Below are 25,823 nucleotides of genomic sequence, written 5' to 3'. Positions count from 1 at the left end.
TTGTCCCTTCTGAGAGCCTGAGAACTGTAGCTCCGGTTTCGCTAGAGTCTGTGCCCCCGGGCAAGACTTTCGTACCAGCTAACTTGCGACCGGAGGTTCTCTCTTGGGCTCACTCCTCCAGAGTGGGTGGGCATTTTGGGACCAAGAGGACATCTGAGCTTCTGGCGAGAACATAATGGTGGCCGCATATGGCCCGAGATGTCAAGGACTATATTCAGGCGTGCGTTTCTTGCGCCCAGAATCGGTCTCCTCGGCAACGGCCTGCTGAGTTGCTTTACCCTCTACCGGTGGCAGACAGGCCCTGGGAGATGGTCGGGATGGACTTTGTGGTGGGTCTACCCAAGTCGCGTGGCTGCTCCATTATTTGGGTTGTCACCGACCATTTCTCCAAGATGGTGCATTTGGTGCCGCTTCCTCGGTTACCCTCAGCACGGGCCTTGGCGGTGTTGTTCATTAAACACGTTTTCCGATTGCATGGTATGCCTGATAAGATTGTCAGCGATCGGGGTCCCCAGTTCGCATCTCGGTTTTGGAGAGAGCTCTGCCGTTTACTCAGCATAGAGTTAAACCTCTCCTCTGCATACCATCCCGAGACGAATGGGTTGGTGGAGAGAACCAACCAGACTCTGGTGACATATTTGCGACATTTCGTCTCTGCTAGGCAGGATGACTGGGCATCTTTGCTACCTTGGGCGGAATTTGCCTTGAACAACGCCGTAGCCGATTCCACTGGTCAAACTCCTTTTCTCCTTAATTACGGCCAGCATCCGCGTGTCCCTGTGCCCATGCCCGTGTCATCCACCGATTCTAGGGTGGCAGACTGGGCGGTGGAGGCACGTGACATCTGGGACCGCACACAGGATGCCATCCGGGCCTCCAAGGAGAGAATGAGGGTTTCGGCTGATACACACCGGCGCCCCGCTCCGGTCTTTGCTCCTGGCGACTTAGTGTGGCTCTCCACCCGTAACATCAGGCTGCGAGTTGAGTCCACTAAGTTTGCTCCTCGCTACATTGGCCCGTTTAAGGTTCTGGAACAGGTCAACCCTGTGGTCTACCGTTTGGCCATTCCTCCACGCCTTGGTATCACCGATACTTTCCACGTTTCCCTCTTAAAGCCGGTTCATTTGTCCCGGTTTTCTGAGTCATCTGCTGGGACATCGGGTTCATCCACGGATGAGTTTGAGGTGAATGCTATTGTGGGGTGCAAGGTAGTACGTGGCAAGAAATTTTATCTGGTGGACTGGAAGGGTCACGGCCCAGAGGATAGAACCTGGGAGCCTGTGGAGCACATTCGGGCTCCGCTGCTTATCGCAGCTTTTGAGCATAGTGAGGCTCAAGGAGGGGGGCCCTAGGAGGGGGGGTAATGTTAGGAGTCAAGTTTCCTCTGCTGCACAGGGGGAATCTCTATCCGTGTCTGCTGCGGTCTCCCATTCGGTATCGGCCGCAGTGGGCTCTGCTCAGCGGAGACGTCGCTCCCAGCGTCTCGCTGAGGCTGATTCGGTGCATAGGATTACTACTGCCTTTTCTGGCTTTCCTATGGTACCCTGCACTGATCTGCGGCGAGCGAGCCTCTCTGGGACTAAGTCCTTGTTTACTCACACTGAGCATGCCCAGGGCAGGGTCTCCCATTGGAGGTCGAGGGCCACATGTTCGCTCACATGCTCAGGTGCTGCAGTACATTCCATTGGTCCTCCTGGAAGGCCCTGAAAGGGCAAAACATGCTCAGGTACTGCAGCACTTTCCATTGGTCCTTCTGGAAGGTCCTGAAAGGGCAAAAACTTCAGTAGCAGCTTCCTGTGCTGCAACTATATAAACTGCGCATGACCGCACGGCCATGCGCTAGTATTGTCTTGAAAATATGTGTGTGTGTAGATGGATGTATGTCGAAGGATGAAAGCTCCTAAATATCCCTCCCTAGTGTTGTTGACTGTTTGCGGATGATCGTAGCTATCTAGCGCCCGACTAGCCATCAGCACAAAACACACATAACAGCGTCTAGTTGCTGTGACCGCCTGTACGGCGCCGTGCGCTTTCCTTACCCAAGCCTGGGTGGTTAGCGGCATCCGTTTGAGCGGCACCGCACGCACTCTCGTGCCTTTATTTACTATTTCGATAGTTTCCTTACACACCCAGTTGCGGTGTTGTGCCAGCAGTGGTCTAATCGGACTTCAATCCTAGTTGGGGTTGTGTTCGCTGACTTATTGCTCGCGCTCTATGTGCGGTACCGCGGTCCTGTGACGCAACAGGATCGCTTCCTTCACGCAGGGTGAAGTTAACCCTTGTATGTATACTTATAGTACCGCCATATAGTCCGTCTTACTTAGCAGCAGGTACTTTCCTGCACGGTGGATCCCGGGTTGCGAACGCACCAATTCCATCTAATAAACTATATATTTGGTGCGTTCCGCCAACCCTAACAAGTGGTTTTCCTTTCATTAGAATCACCTGGAAAACTAATTATCACATGTGCTTAAGATTGATTTCAGTGATCCATTGAGCTCTGAGACACAATACCATCCATAAGTTTATTTGAAAAACAAAACAATTAAATCTTTATGACACCTAAATCCAATGTGCATAATAATTTGGGACATGGTGTATGTTTGACATTGCCTTAGTGATAAGAGCATGCCTAATTTAACTTTTCGTGTCTTCAGAAGCATGAGCTGGGCACAATATACTGGTCACTACAACGGCAGTTTGCAATTTTCACTCACCAACATCCACTGCTGCTTGTTTCTGGAAAACAGCCATAGGGTCAAAATCGTCAGTACACCAGTATATAAATTCCCAAAGGGACATCATTTTCAAAAGGGATTTTTTTTTGCTCTTTTAGCACTTAGGGGATCGTATATAGATTCTGCAAACTATTCTAGGAAGGTAAATAGCGCTCTGTTCCTCCAGTGTCTTGCCATATAGCTAAGCAGTACTGTACAGCCACATATGGGGTATTTCTACATTTAGCACAAATTGTGGGACAAATTTTGGTCCCATTGTTACCCATTTTAGTGTGAAAATGTAAAATCTGGGGCTAAAAGAAAATTTGGGTTTTAAAATGTACTTTTTTTCACAGCCTAAGGGCTCATCTCCACTTGTGAGGAAAACGGACGAGTGCAATCCGATAAAAAATCGAATTGCACTCGGACCAATGTTAATCAATAGGTGACACTCCATTTGCGATTTTTTTCCCAGCCGAAATCGGACTGAGAAAAATCTGTCGGCTGAGAAAAAAATTGCAGCATGCTGCGTATTGCTGAGATTCTCGGACGAGACTCGACAATGCAAGTCAATGGGTGCGAGAAAAAAAACGCATGGAATACGGACCATCCGTATTCCATCCATTTTTTACGGATACCTTACCATTCTGTGGCACAGAACACTGTAAATAGTCCTGTAAATGACTGTATAAAAATAGTTGCAGAGAAAAAAAACGGATTGCATACGGATGTAAAAACGGATGATGCGATTAAAAAATCACATTACACTCGCATGACACTCGCATGACAATCGCACACGTTACATCCGTTTTTTCGGTCCGTAAATCGGACCGTTTTTTTCTCACACAAGTGGAGATGAGCCCTAAATGGTATAAAATACTATGACACTTCTGTTGTGTCAATTTGATCACTGCACACCTAGATTAATTAATTGAGAGATGTAGTTTGTAAAATGGGATCTCCTACGGGGTATTCTGCTGTTCTGACACCTCAGGGGCTCTGCCATTGTGACATGGCACCCTCAAGCCACTCCAGCAAAATCTGAACTCCAATATAACGTTTCTTTCGTTTGCACTGTGCCTCAAAAGTAGTTTTTAACCACATATGGGGTATTGGCATACTCAGGTGAAATTTCAATAATACATTTTAGGGTCTGTTTTCTTCTGTTACCCTCATGAAAATTAAAAATTTTAGGCTAAAATAACATTTTTGTGTGAAAAATGTGATTTTTTTTTATTTTCACGACTCTATGTTATAAACTTCTGTGAAACACCTGGGGTACAAGGTGCTCATCACACATCTAGGTACATTCATTGAGGGGTCTGGTTTCAAAAATAGGGTCACTTGCTGGATGTTTCCCCTGTTTAGGCACATCAAGGGCTTTCCAAATGCCACAACACCTGCAGTCTATTCCATCAAAATATGTGTTCTAAAACATCACTCATTTCTTTCTGAGCCCTTCCATGCACCCAAACAGTAGTTTTTTTTTAACCACATATGGGGGTATCTGCGTACTCAGGAGAAATTGCACAACACATCTTGTTGGCCATTTTCTTCTGTTACCTTGTTAAAATAAAAAAAATTTGGACTAAAATGAATTTTTTGTTGGAAAAATTAGATTTTTATTTTCTCTATGTTATACACTTTTGTGAAGCACCTGGGGGTTCAAGGCGCTCAGCAGAAATCTAGATAAGTTCCCTGTGGGGTCTTATTTCCAAAATGGTTTCACTTTTGGGGGGTTTCCACTTTTTAGGCACGTCAAGGGCTCTACAAACCTGACATGGCATCCACTAATTATTCCAGTAAATTTTGCTTTCAAAAAGTCAAATTGTGCTCCTTCCCTTCCGAGCCCTGACCTGTGCCCAAACAGTGGTTTCGCCCCACATATGGGGTATGAGCATGCTCAGGAGAAATTACAGAACAATTTGTGGGTTCCAGTTTTTCTAATTCCTTGTGACAAAATTGGGTCTCAAATTAGATTTTTGTGAAAAAAGTTAATGTTTATTTTTTCCACATTGCAAAAATCCTGTGAAGCACCTGACACGTTAATAGACTGTTAGGTGTCGATTTCCCACCGCTGCACAGGGGGAATCTCGAACCATGTCCACTGCAGTCTCCCATTCTCCTCCAGCTGCAGTGGAGCCTGCTGAGCGGAGACATCGGTCCCAGTGTCTAGCTCAAGCTGATACTCTGCACTTGCTTACTGCTGCCTTTCCAGGTCCTGCCTTTGTAGCCAGCACTGATCAGTGACTAAGTCCTGCTTTTCCCATACTAAGCATGCCCATAGGTCGACCTCCCATTGGAGATCGGGGGTCACATGCTCAGGTCCTGTTGCAACTCCTATTGGACCATCAGGAAGGTCCTGGAGCGCTACTATTATAAAAGGTTCACATGGCCGCTCGGCCATGCGTTAGTATAAACTTAAAAACGTGTGTGTGTATGCCTGTTGATGGATGAAAGCTACAAATCATTCCCAACCCTAGAGTTGTGGACTGCTCACGAATGGTGGAAGCTACCTAGTGCCAGACAGTGCCTTCCCGCACATCTAGCACATGATACTGCGTCTGTTAGCAGTGACCGCCAGTGTGGCGACGTGCGCAATCAGTGCGCATTCCTAGCCCTAGTTAGGGTGGTTAGTGGCGTCCACAAGAGCGGCGCTGTGCGCACTCTGTGCGGTGATCTTTAATCTGTCCTGACTACCGGTCAGTATAGGGTGGGAACTCCCGCTTGATCTCAGCATCTGACTCAGGGCATCCTCAGGCGCGGGCTCTAAAGCCACCGAGGGTCAGAGCAAGATCAATCACCAGCATAGTGGGGGTGAGTTTCAGGGATCCCACTAGCGTCCATCTGCTGCACCCTGTGACTGTTAACAGGGCACAGCATTTCCTTTGTTTCCCTGCGACTCTGTGAAGCAACAGAGTTCGCATCAGTTCATGCCGGTGACGGAACCCATGTCTATTCTGGTGTAGTACCACCATATAGTGCCGCCATTACCTAGCAGCAGGTTCCATCTCTGCACGGTGGACCCCGGGCTGCAAACGCACCTTATTACTATCTTTATATTTATTCGGTGTGTTCCGCCAGCCCTAACATTATACTTGCGCCAGGGTCTGGCTAGTAATGGCGGACGAAAAGTGACTGCAGTGGTACATCCAGCAGCTGGAGGGCAGGTTGGCGGCTCTCGAGCGCACAACCTCTGCTGTGGATGTTACCACAGTTGCTGTTCAGGCTGCTAGCGTGGCTGCAGCCACTTTGTCCACTGTCACCCCTGTTCCGACCTTATCCCTCCTCCCGCTGCCAGATAAATTCTCTGGTGATAGCAAGTCTTGTAGGGGATTCGTGAACCAGTGTGCGATTCACCTTGAGATCCTGGCTGCTCGTTTCCCCTCAGAGCGGGCTAAAGTGGGATTCATTATATCTCTCTTGTCGGACAGGGCATTGGAGTGGGCTACGCCGCTGTGGGAGCATGACGATCATGTGGTGCAGAGTGCTCTGCGGTTTCTGAGCACTCTGAAACAGGTCTTTTTGGGTCCCTAAGTCACCCATGATATGGCGCTCCAACTGCTGGCATTGACACACGTTTCATCCATTGTCAGTCATTTTTCCACCCACTTCCGGACTTTAGCATCTGAGCTGGAGTGGCCAGATAAAGCCCTCATCCCTGTATTTTGGAGGGGGCTGGCTGACCATGGGAAGGACGCTCTGGCCACTAGGGAGATTCCTGCCACATTGGAGGAGCTAATAACTATATTATATACTATAATAACCGCATCGACCTTTGTTTTAACGAGCGAAGGTTGGAGTGAGCCCAGTGTAGGCAGAGGTTTCAGCTGGCTCCCACATTCGCCAAACCTCTGGGATCTCCGGTCCAGGCGTTCGAGTCATATAAGGCCATGGAGGTGTCCCAGACCACTCATGCACTCAAGGTCTCTCCTGTCTGCCAGCAGTCGGCACATTTTCCCAGGAAATGTTCCCAGCGGTCGGGAAAATGTCAGCATCTAGTTGTAGTAGGAGGAGGTACACTAGACACGGTGACGTTTTCCTCCAAATTGTCCTTCAAAGGGACAATTAACTTAGGCCCATCCACTCAAATGATAGAGCTTTGCGTGGATTCTGGGGCGGAGGGCAACTTCATGTCTTCTGCCTTTGCCCAACGGCACGCAATACCTCTGGTGATGATTGTCAAACCAGTAACTGTGCTAGTGGTGAATGTGTCGACCCCACAGATAACACACGAGACCATCCCATTTACTCTTTCTATGTCGCCATCCCATCAGGAGATTATATCTTTACTCGTCACACATGTGGGAATTGATGAGGTGCTGTTAGGGATACCTTGGCTACGGTACCACTCTCCTCATATAGAGTGGTCCACAGGCCAAATTTTGGGATGGAGTGAATCTTGTGAGGGAGTGCGTTCAGGTTGCTACTACTGAGGTACCCGCGAATCTTTCCTCTCTCCCCAAGCACTATTGGCTCTATGCAGACGTGTTCTCCAAGAGAGCTGCGGAGACCCTTTCTCCCCACTGCCCTTATGACTGTCCTATTGATCTCTTGCCTGGTGCAGAGCCTCCCCGGGGTCGAGTCTATCCATTATCTCTCCTGGAGATAGAGTCAATGTCTCAGTACATCCAGGAGAATCTGGCAAGAGGATTCATTAGGAAGTCAGTGTCACCCGCAGGGGCTCGGTTCTTCTTCGTGCAGAAGAAGAACGGAGAACTACGTCCATGCATAGACTACAGGAAGAATAAGTACCCACTGCCCCTGATATCTGAGCTCTTCAATAGGCTTCGGGGAGCAAGGGTATTTACTAAACTAGATCTGCGGGTGTTATGAAAGGCAATTCAGTACCACAATGGACATAGCGGTCAGAGCACATACAGTGATCTGACAATAACCCAAAATCATAGAACGAGCTCTGAGACGTGGGAACTCTGCAGACCGCAATCCCTAATCCTCTCCAAACAACACTAGAGGCAGCCGTGGATTGCGCCTAACTCTGCCTATGCAACTCGGCACAGCCTGAGAAACTAACTAGCCTTAAGATAGAAAATAAGCCTACCTTGCCTCAGAGAAATACCCCAAAGGAAAAGGCAGCCCCCCACATATAATGACTGTGAGTTAAGATGAAAAGACAAACGTAGAGATGAAATAGATTCAGCAAAGTGAGGCCCGACTTTCTTAACAGAGCGAGGATAGAAAAGGAAACTTTGCGGTCTACACAAAACCCTAAAGAAAACCACGCAAAGGGGGCAAAAAGACCCTCCGTACCGAACTAACGGCACGGAGGTACACCCTTTGCATCCCAGAGCTTCCAGCAACAAATTAGACAAGCTGGACAGAAAAAATAGCAAACAAATAGCAAAGAAGAACTTAGCTATGCAGAGCAGAAGGCCACAGGAATGATCCAGGGAAAAGCAAGTCCAACACTGGAACATTGACAGGAAGCCAGGATCAAAGCATTAGGTGGAGTTAAGTAGAGAAGCACCTAACGACCTCACCAGATCACCTGAGGGAGGAAACTCAGAAGCCGCAGTACCACTTCCCTCCACCAACAGAAGCTCACAGAGAGAATCAGCCGAAGATCCACTTGTGACCACAGGAGGGAGCTCTGCCACAGAATTCACAACAGCGGGGTGCTTACAACCTGATTCGCATCCGTGAGGGGGATGAATGGAAGACGGCTTTTAACACCATGGATGGGCACTATGAATATCTGGTGATGCCCTTTGGGCTCTTTAATGCTCCAGGCGTTTTCCAAGACTTTGTGAACGATGTCTTCCGGGATATGCTCTCCACCTTGGTTGTAGTCTATCTGGATGATATTCTCATCTACTTTCCAGATATAGACTCCCACCAGATAGATGTTTACAAAGTCTTCGACCTCCTAAGGGCAAACTCCCGCTATGCCAAGTTGGAGAAGTGTGTGTTTGAGCTGGAGTCTTTGCCTTTCCTGGGCTATCTCATCTCGGCCCATGGATTGGACAATCATAGGTTAACATTGGTCCGAATTCAATCCGATTTTTTATCGGATTGAATTCATCCAATTTCATCGCAAGTGGGCATGAGCCCTAAGAAACATTTTTCCTGTCTAATGACTTGTATATAAGGCAACATTTAAAAAGGATTTTAAAAAATTATAATTTAAGTAAACTAACATTGAAATCTTCCTTAGAAGATGGAAATTTCAGTTTAATTATGAAGGAATACTACACAAGCAAAAAGAAGGAGTATCGACACATAAATAGAAAAAATATACCAATATTTTATTAATACATAAATGTGACAACAAAGACAAACACATAAAATAGCATGACGGACTGTAATGATTCCACCATGCAAGGAGGAGGAAAAACCAACCAGTACACTAGTAAAGAACCACACCGATAAAGAATAAGACTCAGGTAAGCATCAGAAAGATTACTTCAAGTGATCATGGATATTAGAGTACCCATCATGAGGGATAATCCCTCCAAAGTGAAGTGGGTACCATACGGTAAAATAATATAATCCTAGGTGCACAAGGTTAACAGCATGCTGTATACTCACCCATCATCAGTCTGTATCGATGTGGCCTTCCCACTGCCCCTGACGCGCGTTTCACGTTAGTCGCTTTTTCAAAGGGAGAGTGATAGTAGTGCCTCCCTCATGCTGCGCTATTTATGGGATCAGGCACACCAGTGTAATTGGCGCATGGACGGCCGGACCACCCCACATAAAAAAGTGCATAATCTGTAGGCGTCACGGTGCGGCGCGCATGGGGGCGATAAAGCACACCCATGGTACCAAATATCCATCCGCGATGCACCTGTCAGACGCCATTAGGATGAAGCAGCGTGGGGCCGATCAGGCAGCACATGCGCGCCACTCGTGCCAGCAACCCGGAAGTATCCAGCATTAGGAAACCGGAAGTGAAGGGAGAAATCAGCCGAAGTGCGCCTGCGCCCATCCAAGTACCGCGTCACAGCATTAGCGGTCCGGATCGCCATGGTAAACAGAGGTGCGTCTGCGCATGAGCGATGCCCAACCTATTCTGGATGATCAGAAGGGTGAAAACAATAAAATATATGGTAATATGAGCACATCGGTAAAGCAATAGTGCGTCATAGAGATAAGCCATAGCCTCATCGTGTCTCATATTTCACCCAGCCTACATATCGCATCACAGCTGTTACATGGGAATGTGTCAGCACATAGCTGACAATAAACCCATATGTTGTAGGTAGGTGGGCAGATACTTATCACTCATTCCCAAAGGCCCAAATATTAACGTCTCCAAAGCCTGATAGAGAGGGAAGCCGCATAGGTAACCGGGCCACTTAGCGCACGTGCGGGTATCCGATCATCAGTCTCCCAGAGGTGATATATATTATCCATAACAATAGGGTCCGTATATATACCGCTGGTACATATAGTCAATAAAATCCCATGGAGTTCGTATCCACAAAGTCAGGATCCAAATATCAACAAATCAGTCACTAACATCAAATGAGTCATATATAAAAAAGACAGAGGAGAAGGGAGGGACAAAGAAAAAATGATGAAAAAAATAATAAAAAAAAAAAAAAAAAAAGAATGGGTGGCAGGTGAATATAATTCATTATATGTAAAAATACTTCTCTGTGAAGGAGGATACCATACTCCCAGTTCAAAAACATGAACTGTATAGTATGGTGTAAAGAAACACACCTATCACACGATGATTCACATATCAATGATTAAGACTAATGTGAACGTGCACAGTAATGTACATATCATCTAACCATCAGTGCATATTGTGTTATACAACTGGGGTATCAAACCCCTCCCAAAGGGATCTAACCATAACAATGTAAAGAAGAAAAATATCCATGTAGTGACCAACTAGATCGATGCGTGTAGTAAAAATACAACGTGAACAGCAATCCACTATCATAGTGTCCAAAGAAGCCATCAGAGGCGTGTACACAAACAAAGTCCCCCCATAAAAGACTCTTCTCCATTCTGTCCAGATTGTAGCAAACATCTTTAAGGTTGCTGATATATGGAGTCCATGTTCATATGTGGAAAATCTTGGTAGCCAAAATCCAACAGCAATAGCGCAGGAGAATATATCACGTACAAAAATGTTCATAACATAAAACAATAACTAAAAAAGAAAGAGAGACACACAAAATTAAAAATAGTACCGAGATTACAAAATACATTAGTGTATATTCATCCTAGTCTAACCGCACACAAACAAAGCCGCAGGGACAGGGCCCCCCCACCCCTAAAGGGTATCAGTAGGGGAAGAACTTCACAAAAAAGGTACAAAGGATAATTTTTCGTTCAGCCCTTTCGGTGCCATTGTGTCCAGGGTCACTATCCACCTGCACTCACGTTGGGCAAGGGACTGTTTCAAATCTCCACCCCTATTCCCACCGTGAATGCGGTCAATACCCCTTATACTCAAACCCTTGGGATTACATCCATGATGTTCCCTGAAATGTCTAGGGAGGGTTTTTAAAGTCGAAACATCCTGTACTCCCTGGGCAGCCATGATGCCGCGGACGTGCTCACGCGTGCGGATCCTGAGCTCCCTAGACGTGAGACCCACGTATATAAGGGAGCAGGGACAAGTGGCATAATATACTACATATGATGTTTTACAGGAGATGTAGTCCCTGATCTCAAATTCCCTGCTCCCATCAGCCGCCGACCCAATCATAGGCTGGTTTCGCTACATCGATGATGTATTGATGTTTTGGGAGGGTTGCGAGGCCAGCCTATTGAACTTCATGCAACAACTTAATGATAACACATTCAATTTGAAATTTACTTTCCAGTATCATAAAAAACACGTTGATTTTTTGGATATTAGTTTGTGGGTCGGGGAGGATGGGAGATTGGAGACTGATCTTTACAGAAAAGACACATCTGTTAATTCCCTCCTACATGCCTCCTCGGCCCACAGCTACTCAACCATTAAAGCCATCCCGGTTGGGCAGTACCTCAGGAATAGGAGGGTGTGCTCTACTGAGGATCGTTTTGAAAAACAGTCTGCCATCCTTACAGATAGGTTTAAGGCCAGGGGATATAGCAACCGATGTATTAAAACCGGTTATAAACGTGCACGGGCCATGAAAAGAAATGAATTGCTTAGGCCATCTGATAAAAGATCTATAAAAAATAATGACTATAAGCTAAGTTATATCTCGACTGCCAACTGTCAGTGGGATAGGATTCGAGAGACCCTGCAGAGACACTGGTCGGTGTTGCGGAGTGATAGCGTCTTGGCTGCCCATCTATCAGAGTCTCCTCTGATGATACAAAAAAGGAGCAAAAACCTGCGAGACCATTTGGTGAGCAGCCACTATGTGACGAAGCAGTCGAGGGTTTTTAACCAGGGTGGTGGTAGGCGGGGGTGCTTCCCGTGCGGATCGTGCGCTGCTTGTTCTAACATTACTAGGTGTGGGACCTTCACGTCGTCTGATGGGAGCAGGGAATTTGAGATCAGGGACTACATCCCCTGTAAAACATCATATGTAGTATATTATGCCACTTGTCCCTGCTCCCTTATATACGTGGGTCTCACGTCTAGGGAGCTCAGGATCCGCACGCGTGAGCACGTCCGCGGCATCATGGCTGCCCAGGGAGTACAGGATGTTTCGACTTTAAAAACCCTCCCTAGACATTTCAGGGAACATCATGGATGTAATCCCAAGGGTTTGAGTATAAGGGGTATTGACCGCATTCACGGTGGGAATAGGGGTGGAGATTTGAAACAGTCCCTTGCCCAACGTGAGTGCAGGTGGATAGTGACCTTGGACACAATGGCACCGAAAGGGCTGAACGAAAAATTATCCTTTGTACCTTTTTTGTGAAGTTCTTCCCCTACTGATACCCTTTAGGGGTGGGGGGGGGCCCTGTCCCTGCGGCTTTGTTTGTGTGCGGTTAGACTAGGATGAATATACACTAATGTATTTTGTAATCTCGGTACTATTTTTAATTTTGTGTGTCTCTCTTTCTTTTTTAGTTATTGTTTTATGTTATGAACATTTTGTACGTGATATATTCTCCTGCGCTATTGCTGTTGGATTTTGGCTACCAAGATTTTCCACATATGAACATGGACTCCATATATCAGCAACCTTAAAGATGTTTGCTACAATCTGGACAGAATGGAGAAGAGTCTTTTATGGGGGGACTTTGTTTGTGTACACGCCTCTGATGGCTTCTTTGGACACTATGATAGTGGATTGCTGTTCACGTTGTATTTTTACTACACGCATCGATCTAGTTGGTCACTACATGGATATTTTTCTTCTTTACATTGTTATGGTTAGATCCCTTTGGGAGGGGTTTGATACCCCAGTTGTATAACACAATATGCACTGATGGTTAGATGATATGTACATTACTGTGCACGTTCACATTAGTCTTAATCATTGATATGTGAATCATCGTGTGATAGGTGTGTTTCTTTATACCATACTATACAGTTCATGTTTTTGAACTGGGAGTATGGTATCCTCCTTCACAGAGAAGTATTTTTACATATAATGAATTATATTCACCTGCCACCCATTCTTTTTTTTTTTTTTTTTATTATTATTTTTTTCATCATTTTTTCTTTGTCCCTCCCTTCTCCTCTGTCTTTTTTATATATGACTCATTTGATGTTAGTGACTGATTTGTTGATATTTGGATCCTGACTTTGTGGATACGAACTCCATGGGATTTTATTGACTATATGTACCAGCGGTATATATACGGACCCTATTGTTATGGATAATATATATCACCTCTGGGAGACTGATGATCGGATACCCGCACGTGCGCTAAGTGGCCCGGTTACCTATGCGGCTTCCCTCTCTATCAGGCTTTGGAGACGTTAATATTTGGGCCTTTGGGAATGAGTGATAAGTATCTGCCCACCTACCTACAACATATGGGTTTATTGTCAGCTATGTGCTGACACATTCCCATGTAACAGCTGTGATGCGATATGTAGGCTGGGTGAAATATGAGACACGATGAGGCTATGGCTTATCTCTATGACGCACTATTGCTTTACCGATGTGCTCATATTACCATATATTTTATTGTTTTCACCCTTCTGATCATCCAGAATAGGTTGGGCATCGCTCATGCGCAGACGCACCTCTGTTTACCATGGCGATCCGGACCGCTAATGCTGTGACGCGGTACTTGGATGGGCGCAGGCGCACTTCGGCTGATTTCTCCCTTCACTTCCGGTTTCCTAATGCTGGATACTTCCGGGTTGCTGGCACGAGTGGCGCGCATGTGCTGCCTGATCGGCCCCACGCTGCTTCATCCTAATGGCGTCTGACAGGTGCATCGCGGATGGATATTTGGTACCATGGGTGTGCTTTATCGCCCCCATGCGCGCCGCACCGTGACGCCTACAGATTATGCACTTTTTTATGTGGGGTGGTCCGGCCGTCCATGCGCCAATTACACTGGTGTGCCTGATCCCATAAATAGCGCAGCATGAGGGAGGCACTACTATCACTCTCCCTTTGAAAAAGCGACTAACGCGAAACGCGCGTCAGGGGCAGTGGGAAGGCCACATCGATACAGACTGATGATGGGTGAGTATACAGCATGCTGTTAACCTTGTGCACCTAGGATTATATTATTTTACCGTATGGTACCCACTTCACTTTGGAGGGATTATCCCTCATGATGGGTACTCTAATATCCATGATCACTTGAAGTAATCTTTCTGATGCTTACCTGAGTCTTATTCTTTATCGGTGTGGTTCTTTACTAGTGTACTGGTTGGTTTTTCCTCCTCCTTGCATGGTGGAATCATTACAGTCCGTCATGCTATTTTATGTGTTTGTCTTTGTTGTCACATTTATGTATTAATAAAATATTGGTATATTTTTTCTATTTATGTGTCGATACTCCTTCTTTTCGCTTGTGTGGTATTGTTGTATTTGGGAGCGACACCCCTATTCATATGTATTTGTTCAATAATAGGGAGAGATATTTTGGTATATTCTGACCATGCTCTCGGCCACTTACTATATTAGATGCTTATTGATTACTGTACTTGCTAGTATTTTGTCTGTGTCTTTCACAGTGTCCAATCCTAAGCATATGGACTTCCGCGCCCGAGATCAAACGTGGTTATCTCGTTTAAATGATGTTTTTAAGGAGGACCCAACCAATATTTCAGATACATGTACCAGAGATTCTAAGGAACAAATTGTGAAATTAAAAAGTCTTCTGCATAAACGAACAAAGCTGTGGTGGAACAGGGCCTCCCTAGGACAATACCTGACACGGGGATTGATCCCTAGGGGTCTCCGCATTCAGATATTTCCATCCTTTGAGGTGGAGGATAATATTTTTAAAAAAGAATGGGAAGATCTGGCAACAAAGTGTTCCCATGGTTTCATAGAACTACTAATGAAATTTGACGATACCAAACTGGGTGAGTTGGAGAAAGAAATTGATATCATCCAGGGGAAAATAAAAGGGGATCTAACCCCGGACGCTTTGGAGAAGCTTAATACTGATCTAGACAAAGACTTTTCTAAGTGGGAACAGGATATTGGGGCTTTTAAGGCCAAAAAATTACAGAGGGATAATCTTGACTTCCAAGAAAACAGAGTATATAGATGGAAGGGTAAACGCATGAATCATCGTCCCACAACACGATCTAGGTCAGGCTCTATATCTTCTTTTACATCAGCCGAGGGATCAAGTATAGCCTCAGGGAGTGTTGGAACTATGGAGCAAGCCAAGACTAAAAACACACACTACCTGAGAAGCTACCAGGGTAATAAGAAAAGAAAGCAGAAACCCTCCCCAGAATATGAGCGGAAAGCGAAAAATAGCAACATGGAGGTAATTAATCTTTCTTCCTTTCCTCTGTCAGAAACACAGAGTGATTTACTGAGATTGGGCCTTAATTTTGTGCCTTGTAATGGCTTCGACTTTTTTACAGCCCTGAAGGATGTCCACCTGTTTTGCCGTAAATTAGTCCTCAAGAAACTATACCATCAGACCGGCTCACAATTTGACACCATTGAGCAACAAGTCTTGGTGGATCTTGAGGATTTACTTGACGAGCAGCAACCCAAACATACAGGTACTATCCCATCTTCTATCGTACCCAGGTCTGCAGCATTCCCTCCCTTGTCCGTATGTCCACCAGTTGACATTTTTTGTAGACTGGTGACTGAGGATCTTAGAAAGATACCTCAGAACATTCGCAATGACAATTTAACATCTAGACAGAGGAAGGCTCTAAAAGAATTGCAATCCTTGGATACTGTAGTTATTAAACCGGCGGACAAGGGGGGGAATGTTGTAATTTGGCCCGTTGAGAAATACGAAAGGGAGGCCTTTCGGCAGCTCAAAAACAAGGAGACGTACCGCATGCTGCCCAGTAGTCCTATGCAGGGATTTTATTCGGAGTTGGAGTCGATTTTGACAAATGCTTATGAGTCGGAAATTATCACTAAAAAAACATTCGATGCACTTTTACCTAAATACCCTAAGGTGGCAACATTCTACCTTCTTCCGAAGGTACACAAAGATGCTATGAATCCCCCTGGCCGTCCTATAGTCTCTGGCATAGGAGGGTTGAGCGAAAACATCTGCAAATTTATTGATTTCCACTTGAAACCTTTGGTGGAAACGCTCCCCTCCTATGTCAGAGACACTATGGACATGCTTACCAAGATCGATGGGATTACAGTGGACGATGGAATCCTATTAGTTACCATCGACATTGAGTCACTGTACACATCGATCAGGCATGTCGACGGACTGAGGGCAGCCCGCTTCTTCCTGGGGGAAACTAACCGGGATGGCCATTTTTCGGAATTTATTTTGGACTTGTTAGAATTTGCGTTGACAAAAAATTTTTTTACATTTAAAGATCGTTTTTTTCTGCAAATACAAGGTACCGCAATGGGCGCGGCCTGTGCGCCGTCGTACGCAAACCTGTTTCTCGGCTTTTGGGAGAGGCAGGTTTTTCAGGGCGACGGGGCACAGGCCGCCGACCCAATCATAGGCTGGTTTCGCTACATCGATGATGTATTGATGTTTTGGGAGGGTAGCGAGGCCAGCCTATTGAACTTCATGCAACAACTTAATGATAACACATTCAATTTGAAATTTCCTTTCCAGTATCATAAAAAACACGTTGATTTTTTGGATATTAGTTTGTGGGTCGGGGAGGATGGGAGATTGGAGACTGATCTTTACAGAAAAGACACATCTGTTAATTCCCTCCTACATGCCTCCTCGGCCCACAGCTACTAAACCATTAAAGCCATCCCGGTTGGGCAGTACCTCAGGAATAGGAGGGTGTGCTCTACTGAGGATCGTTTTGAAAAACAGTCTGCCATCCTTACAGATAGGTTTAAGGCCAGGGGATATAGCAACTGATGTATTAAAACCGGTTATAAACGTGCACGGGCCATGAAAAGAAATGAATTGCTTAGGCCATCTGATAAAAGATCTATAAAAAATAATGACTATAAGCTAAGTTATATCTCGACTGCCAACTGTCAGTGGGATAGGATTCGAGAGACCCTGCAGAGACACTGGTCGGTGTTGCGGAGTGATAGCGTCTTGGCTGCCCATCTATCAGAGTCTCCTCTGATGATACAAAAAAGGAGCAAAAACCTGCGAGACCATTTGGTGAGCAGCCACTATGTGACGAAGCAGTCGAGGGTTTTTAACCAGGGTGGTGGTAGGCGGGGGTGCTTCCCGTGCGGATCGTGCGCTGCTTGTTCTAACATTACTAGGTGTGGGACCTTCACGTCGTCTGATGGGAGCAGGGAATTTGAGATCAGGGACTACATCTCCTGTAAAACATCATATGTAGTATATTATGCCACTTGTCCCTGCTCCCTTATATACGTGGGTCTCACGTCTAGGGAGCTCAGGATCCGCACGCGTGAGCACGTCCGCGGCATCATGGCTGCCCAGGGAGTACAGGATGTTTCGACTTTAAAAACCCTCCCTAGACATTTCAGGGAACATCATGGATGTAATCCCAAGGGTTTGAGTATAAGGGGTATTGACCGCATTCACGGTGGGAATAGGGGTGGAGATTTGAAACAGTCCCTTGCCCAACGTGACTGCAGGTGGATAGTGACCCTGGACACAATGGCACCGAAAGGGCTGAACGAAAAATTATCCTTTGTACCTTTTTTGTGAAGTTCTTCCCCTACTGATACCCTTTAGGGCAGGGGTCCCCAACTCCAGTCCTCAAGGCCCAACAACAGGTCATGTTTTCAGGATTTCCTTTGCATTGCACAGGTGATGCAATTATTACCTGGGCAAGACAAAGGAAATCCTGAAAACATGACATGTTGGTGGGCCTTGAGGACTGGAGTTGGGGACCCCTGCTTTAGGGGTGGGGGGGGCCCTGTCCCTGCGGCTTTGTTTGTGTGCGGTTAGACTAGGATGAATATACACTAATGTATTTTGTAATCTCGGTACTATTTTTAATTTTGTGTGTCTCTCTTTCTTTTTTAGTTATTGTTTTATGTTATGAACATTTTTGTACGTGATATATTCTCCTGCGCTATTGCTGTTGGATTTTGGCTACCAAGATTTTCCACATATGAACATGGACTCCATATATCAGCAATAGTGTTGAGCATTCCGATACCGCAAGTATCGGGTATCGGCCGATACTTGCGGTATCGGAATTCCGATACCGAGATCCGATACTTTTGTGGTATCGGGTATCGGTATCGGATACATAGAGATGTGTAAAATAAAGAATTAAAATAAAAAATATTGATATATTTACCTCTCCGGCGGCCCCTGGTGAGTCCGCGGGTAACCGGCAGGCTTCGTTGTTCAAAATCAGCGCTTTTAGGACCTGAGAATCACGTCCCGGCTTCTGATTGGTCGCGGGCCGCCCATGTGACCGCCACGCGACCAATCACAAGCCGCTACATCTTTGAAAGTCATTAACGCGCTCATTTTTAAAAATGAGCGCGTTAATAGCTTGCGGTGACGTCGCGGCTTGTGATTGGTCGCGTGGCGGTCACATGGGCGGCCCGCGACCAATCAGAAGCCGGGACGTGATTCTCAGGTCCTAAAAGCGCTGATTTTGAACAAAGAAGCCTGCCGGTTACCCGCGCTGAGTTCAGGGGCCGCCGGAGAGGTAAATATATCAATATTTTTTATTTTAATTCTTTATTTTACACATCCCTATGGATCCCAGGGCCTGAAGGAGAGTTTCCTCTCCTTCAGACCCTGGGAACCATGAGAATACCTTCCGATACTTGATGTCCCATTGACTTGTATTGGTATCGGATATCGGTATCGGCGATATCCGATATTTTTCGGGTATCGGCCGATACTATCCGATACCGATACTTTCAAGTATCGGACGGTATCGCTCAACACTAATCAGCAACCTTAAAGATGTTTGCTACAATCTGGACAGAATGGAGAAGAGTCTTTTATGGGGGGACTTTGTTTGTGTACACGCCTCTGATGGCTTCTTTGGACACTATGATAGTGGATTGCTGTTCACGTTATATTTTTACTATACGCATCGATCTAGTTGGTCACTACATGGATATTTTTCTTCTTTACATTGTTATGGTTAGATCCCTTTGGGAGGGGTTTGATACCCCAGTTGTATAACACAATATGCACTGATGGTTAGATGATATGTACATTACTGTGCACGTTCACATTAGTCTTAATCATTGATATGTGAATCATCGTGTGATAGGTGTGTTTCTTTATACCATACTATACAGTTCATGTTTTTGAACTGGGAGTATGGTATCCTCCTTCACAGAGAAGTATTTTTACATATAATGAATTATATTCACCTGCAACCCATTCTTTTTTTTTTTTTTATTATTTTTTTCATCATTTTTTCTTTGTCCCTCCCTTCTCCTCTGTCTTTTTTATATATGACTCATTTGATGTTAGTGACTGATTTGTTGATATTTGGATCCTGACTTTGTGGATACGAACTCCATGGGATTTTATTGACTATATGTACCAGCGGTATATATACGAACCCTATTGTTATGGATAATATATATCACCTCTGGGAGACTGATGATCGGATACCCGCACGTGCGCTAAGTGGCCCGGTTACCTATGCGGCTTCCCTCTCTATCAGGCTTTGGAGACGTTAATATTTGGGCCTTTGGGAATGAGTGATAAGTATCTGCCCACCTACCTACAACATATGGGTTTATTGTCAGCTATGTGCTGACACATTCCCATGTAACAGCTGTGATGCGATATGTAGGCTGGGTGAAATATGAGACACTATGAGGCTATGGCTTATCTCTATGACGCACTATTGCTTTACCGATGTGCTCATATTACCATATATTTTATTGTTTTCACCCTTCTGATCATCCAGAATAGGTTGGGCATCGCTCATGCGCAGACGCACCTCTGTTTACCATGGCGATCCGGACCGCTAATGCTGTGACGCGGTACTTGGATGGGCGCAGGCGCACTTCGGCTGATTTCTCCCTTCACTTCCGGTTTCCTAATGCTGGATACTTCCGGGTTGCTGGCACGAGTGGCACGCATGTGCTGCCTGATCGTCCCCACGCTGCTTCATCCTAATGGCGTCTGACAGGTGCATCGCGGATGGATATTTGGTACCATGGGTGTGCTTTATCGCCCCCATGCGCGCCGCACCGTGACGCCTACAGATTATGCACTTTTTTATGTGGGGTGGTCCGGCCGTCCATGCGCCAATTACACTGGTGTGCCTGATCCCATAAATAGCGCAGCATGAGGGAGGCACTACTATCACTCTCCCTTTGAAAAAGCGACTAACGCGAAACGCGCGTCAGGGGCAGTGGGAAGGCCACATCGATACAGACTGATGATGGGTGAGTATACAGCATGCTGTTAACCTTGTGCACCTAGGATTATATTATTTTACCGTATGGTACCCACTTCACTTTGGAGGGATTATCCCTCATGATGGGTACTCTAATATCCATGATCACTTGAAGTAATCTTTCTGATGCTTACCTGAGTCTTATTCTTTATCGGTGTGGTTCTTTACTAGTGTACTGGTTGGTTTTTCCTCCTCCTTGCATGGTGGAATCATTACAGTCCGTCATGCTATTTTATGTGTTTGTCTTTGTTGTCACATTTATGTATTAATAAAATATTGGTATATTTTTTCTATTTATGTGTCGATACTCCTTCTTTTCGCTTGTGTGGTATTGTTGTATTTGGGAGCGACACCCCTATTCATATGTATTTGTTCAATAATAGGGAGAGATATTTTGGTATATTCTGACCATGCTCTCGGCCACTTACTATATTAGATGCTTATTGATTACTGTACTTGCTAATTATGAAGGAAGCAAGGACAGCTAAAAATTTGATGGAAGAGAGACTCAGATACATCCTGTACTAGACATAAAGGAGGGCCTCATACACATTCAGTTCAGATTGTCATGTATTGGTATTCCTAGGCTCATAAAGGCTATGCACTAAGTGCAAAGCCTACAAAAAATAGCAAGCTGGATCATCCATACATCCTTGAAGGCACCAACTGTAGTACCTCATTCAAATAATATGAACAAAGGTAATGCGACCAGCCAATCATAGTAATGCCACTACCAAGATGGTTGTCATTTCAGCAGAACTTGCAGCAGAATATCCATGTCTGGCTCTAGCTTCTCATTCCTCCACCATCCCCTCTCCATAAACTCTTAGGCCGGGATCACACACAGCGAGATACGGCCGAGTCTCGCAGGTTAAAAACAAGCTGTGGCACCGTCACTCCGGAGCGGAGCATGCGGTTCCATGTATTGCTATGCTGCACGCTCCGCTCTGGAGTGCCGGTGCCAGAGCTTGGTTTTAACCTGCGAGACTCGGCTGTATCTCGCTGTGTGTGATCCCGGCCTTATGAGCACCAACTGTCATCTCCTCTCTCAGTACTGGGAAGATCTGTATTCACTGAATACAAAATTTATAGAGTAAAAAAATTAGTCCTGGAAGACAAAGAACCATATTTCTCTGCTAGGATATATTACAAAGTTTTTTTTAATTTTTGCATGTGCTATTGCTCTATGGGGAAAAAATATTACAACAATCGTGATTCTTTAACTTGCACCTAGTTTCCTTTTCATTGACATAGCAGTTTTTGAAAAACAACTACTGTAGGTCACGGCTTAAACCTAAGCTAAAAAGTGGTTTTATGAGTGAATTCTAGGTTACTTTCATTAGGAACCAGTTAAAGTCAAATGCATAATCTTTTTTTCAGAAGTTCTCTGTTGTAATGTTGGAAGCATATGTCCAATACACTTCAGCCTGTAGAGAGAGAGAAGCTTTCTTCTGGAAAAATGGTCTAATATCCCACTACACAGTGTTCGGAATTTTTATGAATGCATTCCAAAATGTAATGAAGCATGAAACACAAAGAATGGTCTCACTCAGTATTGTTTACCCTACATTACCATATACTATAGAAGGATGACAATTTTGCTTTGTTTACAACATTTCAAGCAAAAGTAGTGATTAAAAAGTAGCAAGCGTTACTTAAAATAGCTATCTTTCAATATCATAAATGTGAAGGCTTGAAAAAGGATATTACATCTGAAACGTTGCCACGCCATTCAGGCATTAAAGTCCACATATTTTCTTTAATTTTTTTTTGTGCTGCTTTCCTTTTTTTTGAATCTACCATTGAGAACCATTGGATTGCCGGTTGGGAGAGCTTTGCATACTTTGTAAGGTAGTGTCTGATGCTGTTCCAATTTTGTTCTTTTATATATATATATATATATATATATATATATATATATATATATATATATATATATATATATATATATCTGTGTAGTTTTCTGTATTTGTATTTAGCTAATAAATAAATGAAAAAAATGGCATGCGCCCCCTCCTATTTGTAATAACCAGCTGAGGGAAAGCAGACAACTGTGAGCTGATTTTGGGAAGGGAACAATATCCATAAAGCTTCCCAGCCCATTAATATCAGCTCACAGCTGTCTGCTTAGCCTTTGCTGGTTATTAAAAAAGGCATTAATTATTTATTTAATAGGTTAGACAAGGCAAAATACACTTTCATACTACATGAAAGGCACTAAAGAGTGCTAGTATATTTTGTGTAGGGGGCTTGTGACATTAAATATCTACAGAACATTTATTCTATCTATCTATCTATCTATCTATCTATCTATCTATCTATCTATCTATCTATCTATCTATCCTCTTTATAATCTGTATACAAGATTGCTTCATTAGTTAGTAAACTAGCTTTAAATGACATAGAAAATTACTGTATGAACAGTAGCATGTAAAAGTTTGTGCTTGCTGGTTAGAGGACTAGAAGCGCCATATACTACAAGCGAGCGGAGAGAGGGCTGCAGGTAAGTACATAGATAAAAACTATTTCATAGTTTAACTCAAGAGCATAGTTTGGTGGTTTTCTGCCTTTATCTTTATGGTTTATCCCCATTAGTATGTGCACCATGGACAATGCTACTCAGTGTGCGTCTTGTGAGATATATGTATGCCTTAAACAGCCATTTGAGGGTGAATATGTCTGCAGTCAGCGAGTTACATGTTTGGAGGCCCAGGTAATGGATTTAAATGTGCAGCTTGCAACAGTCAGGAGCATTGCAAACCTGGAGAAAAGTTTAGAGCTCACTGAGCTGGGGCCATTGATATGGAGGAGGGTGGAGAAGGGGAAGATCAGGACAGAGAAATACGTAGCTGGGTAAATGTCACAAGAAGGGATAAGGGGAAAAGTGCCAGGAAGCCCAGTCCTAATCTAGCACAACCTAGTAATTATGCCTTTTTGTCTGATATTAGGAATGAAAGCTATAGGACTGGAATCACTATAGCAGGATGTTGCTCCTAGCAACCAGGATAACGATTGCTGTTGTATACATTAATGAGAAAAAAATGAACATTTTTTGAATTTACCAAATGGCTGCAATGAAACAAAGAGTGAAAAATTTAAAGGGGTCTGAATACTTTCTGTACCCACTGTACATGGGGACCACAATAATGGAAAGCTGCTAATTGGAGATTGCTACAAGCCTCCTAGTATAGCTGAACAGGTAGAGGAGGAAATGCTGCAGCAATTTAAAAAGGCAAATAATAGGGTCCTAATTATGGGGGATTTTAACTATCCAGGTATTCAATGGGACATAGAATCTTCTAGTTGTCCTAAAAATTGCAGGTTTTTATCCACAATTCAGGACAACTACCTCTCTCAGCTGGAAGGTGAACCGAGCAGGGGAGGTAATCTGCTGGATCTGGTTCTGTCAAATAAACCAGATACAATTTCAGATCTAGAGGTCAGGGAGCATTTGGGAAGCAGTGACCATAATATAGTCAGTTTACAAGTAATTTTCGATCAAACATTCAAAAGGGGAAATGCGAAAACTTGGAACTTTAGGAATGCAGATTTCAACAAATTAAGGGAAGAGCTTAATTATGTAGACTGGGACCATCTCATCTTTATTTTCACATTTGAGGTTATGATATGCTCGTTTTCCGGGGCGTGACTGTGGGGGGTGGGGTCTTCATGTGTTGCTCTCCTTAGGTATTTATCAGTATGGCTTCTGACAGGTCACTGATCCCTCAGTAGCCTGCCCTCTAGTTTACATAATCAATATCATATATATATATCTTGAAAAAAAATCCCCTTTTGCAGGCAATCTGCAGGTGATCCGGTAGCTGCTACCATCTTAGTAGAGACAATTTTTTTTTTCTCTAGCAATATAGTACCATTTTCAAACTGATTTTTAAAAAATGAATTTATGGATAACAACAAAGAAATTAATTACATACACATTATAGATGCGATCATGCTGCAGTGCAGGCGCCGCCGCCTGCCTGAAGAAGAGGATTTTTTTTCAAGATACATATTATATTCATTATGTAAACTAGGGGGCATGTCACTGAGGGATCAGCGACCTGACAGAAGCCAGACTGATGAATACCTGAGCACCACATGAAGACTTCCCCACACAGTCCCGCCCCGAAGCACTAGCATATCATTAACTCAAAACTGAAAATAAAAATTATACAACAACCACAAAACAACCCTTTGGGCAAAAAAGCAAAGCAAAGAAAAAACTACACAGCCCTTTTCCTGACGGGATCAGCCCCCTCACAGATAGCAATGTCTACGGTTCAGATTAAGCACACAACTTCCTGGAGTCCTATCTCTCCAGGAACCACTGAACACTGGAAGCTCTGGCAGTCAGCCATTTAAGCCCAGACAATGTGACTCTTCCATCATGTGTTTGATCACATGATCTCGACAATGCACAGGTCCTGTCAGGACACTGCAGGTGGAGATACGGTGGTGATATGGTGAACCACCCACAACCGATTTATGGAGGTCCACTAAAATCAGCCCGTAACATAACTCTCCTTTAAACCTCTCAACATGTAGTGTGCTGGAGGAAACTACTCTGGTTTCACATCACTGACTCCATCATGCGCAGTGACATGCATCTCCCGTCCATCACCTCACCAGTGACTATGTTGCATATTCCCCCCCTTTGCTCAAAGCCAGTGATTTGGCACCTTCACTGGCTAAGCAGGGGACTCTGGACAGGCCATCTGCATTCCCATGCATCCTCCCTGGCTTGTGCCCCACATGGAAAGTGAAGTCCTGGAGCGCCAGCAACCACCTAGTTACCCAGGCATTCTTCCCCTTCTTTTCCCTCATCCATCTCAAGGGTGCATGATCAGATATTAGCCTGAACCTCCTGCCTAACAGGTAATATCTTAGGGTGTCAATTTCCCACTTGATGGCCAAGCACTCTTTCTCCACAGTGGCATAATTCTTCTCACAGGAGGAAAGTTTCCTACTCAGGTATAGGACTGGGCGTTCATCACCATCTATTACCTGGGACAGCACAGCTCCTAAACCGCCTTCGGAGGCATCTGTCTGGATCACAAACTCCTTTGTAAAGTCTGGTGCGACCAAGACTGGCTGTCTGCACAGGATGAGCTTCAACTTCTGGAATGCCATCTCTGCTTCCGAGAACAATTTACCATTATCGACTTTGTGCCCTTGAGAAAGATCAGTCAGGGGGGCGGCTACCATGGCGAAGTTCAGGATAAATTGCCGATAATATCCTACAATTCCGA

The sequence above is a fragment of the Ranitomeya imitator genome, chromosome 1 (genome assembly GCF_032444005.1).
Source record: "Ranitomeya imitator isolate aRanImi1 chromosome 1, aRanImi1.pri, whole genome shotgun sequence".
Taxonomy (NCBI): Eukaryota; Metazoa; Chordata; class Amphibia; order Anura; family Dendrobatidae; genus Ranitomeya; species Ranitomeya imitator.
Note: the sequence above shows the minus strand (reverse complement) of the source record.